We start from the raw sequence: 6,724 nt of genomic DNA, 5'->3' as shown, positions 1-6,724 counted from the left end.
AATTGTGGGATTCATTATTTATCGAATTCACAAAAGATAAAAAATTGGCATAAAGTGAAGAATGTTTAGGACTACAATTTGATTTGAAAAGCTTATGAACCAAATATTTCAGACGAATGAAAATTAAGTCAAATGAACTCAAAATGAGTCAAACGAAAATCTAAAACGTTCTTCTCGGAATATTCTATCTACCCATAAAATTTCAATTTAATTAGAGCATGTTAAGGAGGCGAAACTGACCCGATAAAATGTCAAATATTACAATATACCAATCCCCACTACTATTCAATCTACCAATTTCTTTTACTATTTCAAGTGGGATGCAATTATTCATGTAAATCTTTTCTTCATTAATATAAAGATCACCAAAATGATCATATTGGCCTAGATGTGGCCAACCAGTCTCCTTCAGATCTTTCGCATACTTTGCTTGAAAATTTGCACCCATATTTGTTTCTCAGCCTATATTCTTAAATCGCAAGTTGTCTTTTGCAATATTGCCCTTGACTGAAATATATAATCCATGGTCTCTAAATCCACCTCAACATTAGAATTTTTTACCTTGAACAGTTTTCATCCTGAATCAAGTCAGTGACATAACTTGCATCCATTCGAATGGTTACATTTTTATATCTTTCGGATAACCAAATCTTCATCCCTTCAAGATTCCATATGCTTTCATAGCCAAAATGTTGTTATTATAACACAATCTCGCTAATCAACCCTCTACCTACAGTATTCCAGAATATGTGGTTGTTAGAAACTAATTTCTCAGATTGTTTTTAGTTTGAATAAGATTACAATGAGGCTCTATTTGGCAAAAGCAATGGCCCAGACACTGTTCATCATTGACCTGTTGACCGACTACATCAGATTTTTTCCCCTCAAAATTTGTCACCTTTTTGACTATATTGCCCCTTTTATTGAATTTTTTTCCTGCGAGAGAAATTCGCGTTTGATAGCGTCCCCCCCCCCTCCCAGACGTCTCTGCGGCGCTATTGGCACCGCCGCTTAACGTGAGGATCAAAGCGTCCGCCACAATTTGGCCAGCTTTCCCTTGCCCAACGACAAAACCAGGGCGTCCAGGTGGTGCAGAGGCTTCTTGAAATGAAGGAGTTTTGTTTTCTGTGAAAATCCCTTGCCAAACCTGGAAACCAAAGCATCCCTCCCCTCCCCTCTCTTCTCTTTGCTTGTTGTTATTCTACGGACTTTTTTTTTTTTTTTTTTTTTTGTGAAATCTCCAAAGCTTGCCTGTTTTCCCAGTTCCTACTGCTTGGCGGTTAGGCGTGAAGGCGTGACCAGTCTTGTTGGTGGAGGTGGGGGGGTGAAAGCAGGGCTGTAAAGGGTGGTGCTCAGTGGAGTGAAGGGAGAAAGCGTGGAGGAAAGAAAGTGAAAGGGAGAATTTGGAGGAAATGGCCCAACGCTGGAATTTTTTGGATAAAAAAATGAAGGGTAATAGGGTAATTGTACATCAAGTTCAAGACTTACAATTTTATTAAACAATGTCTAGGCTGGGCCATTGCTTTTGCCAAACACCACCTAAATGAGTTCAAACTAGGGCCGGCAATTTGGACACGACCCGCGAATCCGACATGAACACGACACGAAGTTAGCAGGTAATGGGTTTGGGGTTATTGGGTTTGGGTCTTAATTGGGTTTACCCGACACATCTCGGATAAATTGCGTCTAGCTGGTCTAATTCGCCAAACACGCTTAGTTCAAGGGTCTCGTGTGACCGCATCTGATTTAAATAATTAAAAAAATTAAAATTAAAAAAAAAAACCCACCCCAAGCGTAAGCCCAACCCGGAAGTGCAACCTGGTAAGAAGTAACTAGTAAGAACTAAGAACTAAGAATGTAAGAATAAGTGAATAACAAATAAAAAGTGAAAGTGTGAAACAGTGAAAGTGAAACCCTAAAATCAAAATTTCCTAATTTCCTAAACAGCTAAACACGACTACTCCCTCCCTCTCAGACACTCACGCTCAGTCGCTCACCCTCGTCCCTCACGGTCACGGCCTCACGAACCCATTACCCCGCCAGCCGCCAGCCCCCCCCCCCCACACCGGCAACGCCTCTCTCTCCTCTCTCCCCCTTTGGCAGACCGGCACTCTCTCTCGGCTCTCCCTCTCGACACTATCTCCCTCGGACCCTCTCTCATCTAAAAACCCCTGCATCCGCCAGCTCCCCCCACCCAAACCGGCGATCGGCCACACTCACCGAACTGTCTCTCCTCTCTCCCTCTCCAGCTGTCCCTCTCCCTCTCGGCTCTATCTCCCTCTCGACTCTATCTCCCTCTCTTAGTTTCAGTCTTTCTCCGTTAGCACTTAGCCCGACTCAGCCGCACCTCTCTGTCTCCGACTCCACTCTGTCTCCGACTCTCCGGTATGGCGGTATGTCTCTGATTCTCTCTATCTCTTGCTTTGATTTTTATTATTATTACTATTTTTTTAGATTTTACTGGTTGTCATTTTTTTTTTTGCATTTTTTGTGTGTACTGATAATGTTTGATTTGTAAAATGTATAATGCATTTTTTGGTTGCCTTTAGACTGTTTGTTGGCTGGGTAGAGACTAGAGAGATATAGGCATGATTTCATTGATTTGGTATGCTTGTTTTTAGACTAGTAGACTAGTAAGTATTAAATTATTAATTTGCCTCTACTTTGTTGATTATATTGTGCTCAGAACATGCTTAGATGTGGCTAGAATTTCATAAACATTTTGTGTAGATAATCAAAGTGAAATATTGCTAAAGTTGAAACTTGAAAGCCTTGGAAATTTGGAATAATAGAGAGAGAGTGAATGGTCTAACATTTTATAATTAATTTTTTAAAATTAGTATTTATCCATTTGGAATTTTGGATGTTGTCGTAAAAATATAGTACATACAAATTAAAAGAAGATCTATGGAGGAAGTGTTTAAATGATGTAAAGTGCGTCAATGGCAAAATAAGGCTTTCCATTTAATATGTACCAAATTTTTGACAAGTAATTGTTATATAGTTATTGAATCTTATTAAACTACTTGATAGCATATACTTTAACTAATTGTTATGTGTGTAGAGGACTAATGAAGAAATTGTTCAAGATGCATTCGAGTCATTTGAAATTGACGACGATGTTGTTGAAGTAAATTCACTGGGAGATGACTTTGTTTCTATGGGGAATAAGAAAAAGGGAAAGAAGCGTAGGAAGACCTCAGATGTTTGGCAATATTATGACATAATTCCTAATGTTGATCCAAATGACCCGGAGGTATGGGCAAAATGCAAGATGTGTGTTAATAAATATAGGGCTCGAAGTTCATATGGAACTGAAAATTTAATAAAGCATAGTAAAAATTGTGGGGGGAGAAACAGTCGTGATGTTGGGCAAATGCTTTTAGCTGGAAAAGCAGGATCTCTGGGGGTAAGTGACTCTAAATTTGATCCTAAAAAATATAGAGAATTGTTGGTTGCGGCTGTTATTAAGCATGATTTGCCATTTTCTTATGTTGAATATGATGGTGTAAGAGCAGTACATCAATATTTGCGTGCTGATGTACCTTTTATCTCTAGAAATACCGGTAAAGCTGATTTGGTTAAGATGTATTTGAGGGAGAAACAAAGGGTTAAATCTATGTTGAATGCTTGTCCTGGGAGGATTTGTTTAACATCTAATTTGTGGACTTATTTGGCAACTGATGGGTATATCTGTCTTACTGCACATTTTATTAACAAAGACTGGGTCTTAACCAAGAGGGTGTTAAACTTTTTATTTATGCCCCCACCACACAATGGTATCTCTTTGTCTGATGTTATATATAACTTGCTACAAGAGTGGAGGATTGAGAACAAGATTTTCAGTATAACATTGGATAATGCTTCTTCTAATGATAGTTGTGTTGGGTTCTTAAAAGATAAATTGAACATGAAAAAAGCCCTTCCTTGTGATGGTGATTTCTTTCATGTGCGTTGTTGTGCTTACATTCTTAATTTGATAGTGCAAGATGGATTGAAAGAGATCAAAGGTTCGAGATAGCGTCAAGTATGTTAGGAGATCACAAGTGCGAAAGCAAAGTTTTCTTCAAGCAGTGAATCAAATTTCATTGGACAGTCATAAAGGGTTAAAACAAAATATGCCAACCAAATGGAATTCTACATATCTGATGCTTGAGAGTGTAGTTCACTATAGGCGTGCTTTTAGTTATTTGGAGATGACTGATAAAAACTATAAACGTTTTCCTATTGCAGTTGAGTGGGAAAAGGTGGATAATATCAAAAGTTTCTTAGCTTACTTTTACCAAGCTACGTGTGCTTTTTTTGGTACTAAGTATCCCACTGCCAACTTATATTTTCCTGTGATTGCCATGATTTATGTGAGCTTGAAGGAAGACGTTGTGAGTGAAGATGAGCATAAGAGTTTAATGGCAACTCAAATGCTCTCTAAATTTGAGAAGTATTGGTTGGACTTCAGTGAAGTGTTAGCTGTTGCAGTTATCTTAGATCCTCGTTACAAGCTTCATCTTGTAAATTATTACTATACCAAGATAGCTCCATAACTATTCAACAGCCCCAAGTAACTCGAGCAACACTATCTTGGGAACGGGTAAATAATATTATAATATCATTGATTTCTTATCTTTTTAGTAACTTAGTATATAATCTTTTTAGTAATTTAGTAACTTAGTATATAATCTTTTTAATACTCTTAATTATTTATGTTTATATTCTCTCTTTTTCATGTAGGAATATTTGGCATTTGGTGGAGTCGATGTTAATTCACAAAAGAGTCAATTAGAAATTTATTTGGAGGAGCCTAGGTCTGTGGCTGTGAATGATTCATTTGACATCCATTCATTTTGGAAAGAAAATGAATTTCGATATCCTGAAGTAGCTGCAATGGCTCGTGATGTTTTGAGTATTCATGTTTCCACGGTTGCGTCAGAATCCACTTTTAGTATTGGTGGACGTGTGATTGATCAATATAGGAGCTCACTCAAGCCTGCTCACTCAAGCCTGATATTGTTGAAGCATTAATTTGCAGTAGAGATTGGTTGTATAGAGATCAAGGTAATATTATTTATTTGCATATTTAATTTCTTCATTTACTTGTATTATTTTTTTAACTACACTATAATAATACTAATTCCTCTTCTTTTTTTTTTTCTTTTTTTTTTTTGATATAGCACAAATGAAGTTGGATAGCATAGAAGATGAAATTTTGACAACTGATGTTAATTCTTGTGACATTCCAAATTCATCTGGAGCACAGTCTACTAATATTTCTTAAAATATTAACCTTATTTAGTTCATATTTTGTAATGATTCTAATCATGATGGCTCATAGTCATGAAAACTTTATTTAGTTATTTTGTTTAGAATCTAATGATGATGGACTATGTTAACTATTGTCTATATGCAAAGGAACTTGTAATTTGTAAAAGTTCAGTAGTATAGTAGTTTGATGGAACTGTAATAGGTTTTGTTAGGATTCCCAATGGGAGCAGCACTTTTAATCTTCATCACTAATGTTTGTTAAGGATGCTTAAAGTTCTGAAATTATTTGAGTATTTGTTTGGACTTTGGAGCTTATTTGGTCTTGATGTGTTTTGAGTCTTGTATTTTTTGGGAGTTAACTTGTGAAATTCAATGAAAGCATTTGATATCCCCTGCCTTAAGTTTCTCAAGATAAGGGTATGTTTGGCCTTGATTGAGCACAAGTTGATACACAATAGAGATAATATATTGTGATTGATTGATTATTAGATGACCTCTAAAATACTTAGACATGCACTTTATAATTTCACTAAAAACCAGTACAGATATGTATGGATGTATATCATTGTTATGTTCCTTCTAGACTATATTTACTTTGTAGTAATAAATTTTTTTATACTTAACATATAAATCATTTTCCGTGTTGCAAACCCAGGGTTTTAGTATATAATTATGCATGCAGATTATTTAGATTTCAGATCAACCAAACAAATGATATAGTCAATTTACTTACTTTAATTATTTGTATACAATATATAATTGAAAACATAAATGACTTGAAAATAATTGTGCTTATATGTTTAATCATACTCTCTTCTTCTTGTCCTTGCTATTATGCTGGCAGTGAAAATGAATGTTCCCCTTTGTAGTTCTTTACATTTTCCTTTTTTTTTTCTTTTTTTTTTTTTCAGGGGTGAATTTATTAAAGAAAAATGAAGAAAATTGTTGCAGTAATAAAACTTTTACATTAATATAACAAAAACACTTAAAATCTTAGAGAAGGGAGATGGAAAGAATCCCTAAGGGTGGAGAACATCCATGTTTCTCTGTATTTTGGTCCTTCCTGCACATTCTTTTCCATTTAATTTTTGATTCTATTTAATTCCTTGTAGATCTAATGCTCAAGCAGCTCAACAAAAGAAGCATGTCGGTTGCTCAAATGGCTTTTCTTAGTTTTCTACATATTTTTTCGGGCCGGGCCGGGCTGGGTCGAGTTGAATTACCTGTTTAACTCATGAGTCGAGTCGGGTCGGGTCTACCCGATCTTACCCGATAATGTTAAATGGGTCGTGTCGGGTTATCCGGGTATTTTTCGTGTCATAATTGTGTCAGACCCGTTAACCCGATTAGCTAAACGGGTCATGTTCGTGTCTTGGGTAATCGGGTCGCGGGTCTTAATCGGGTCTACCCGATTACCCGAATTGCCACCCCTAGTTCAAACCTACCGGAACAACTCGGTCGGGCT

Source organism: Corylus avellana, chromosome ca1 (genome assembly GCF_901000735.1).
Source record: "Corylus avellana chromosome ca1, CavTom2PMs-1.0".
NCBI classification, from domain to species: Eukaryota; Viridiplantae; Streptophyta; class Magnoliopsida; order Fagales; family Betulaceae; genus Corylus; species Corylus avellana.
This window is presented reverse-complemented; position numbering follows the sequence as displayed.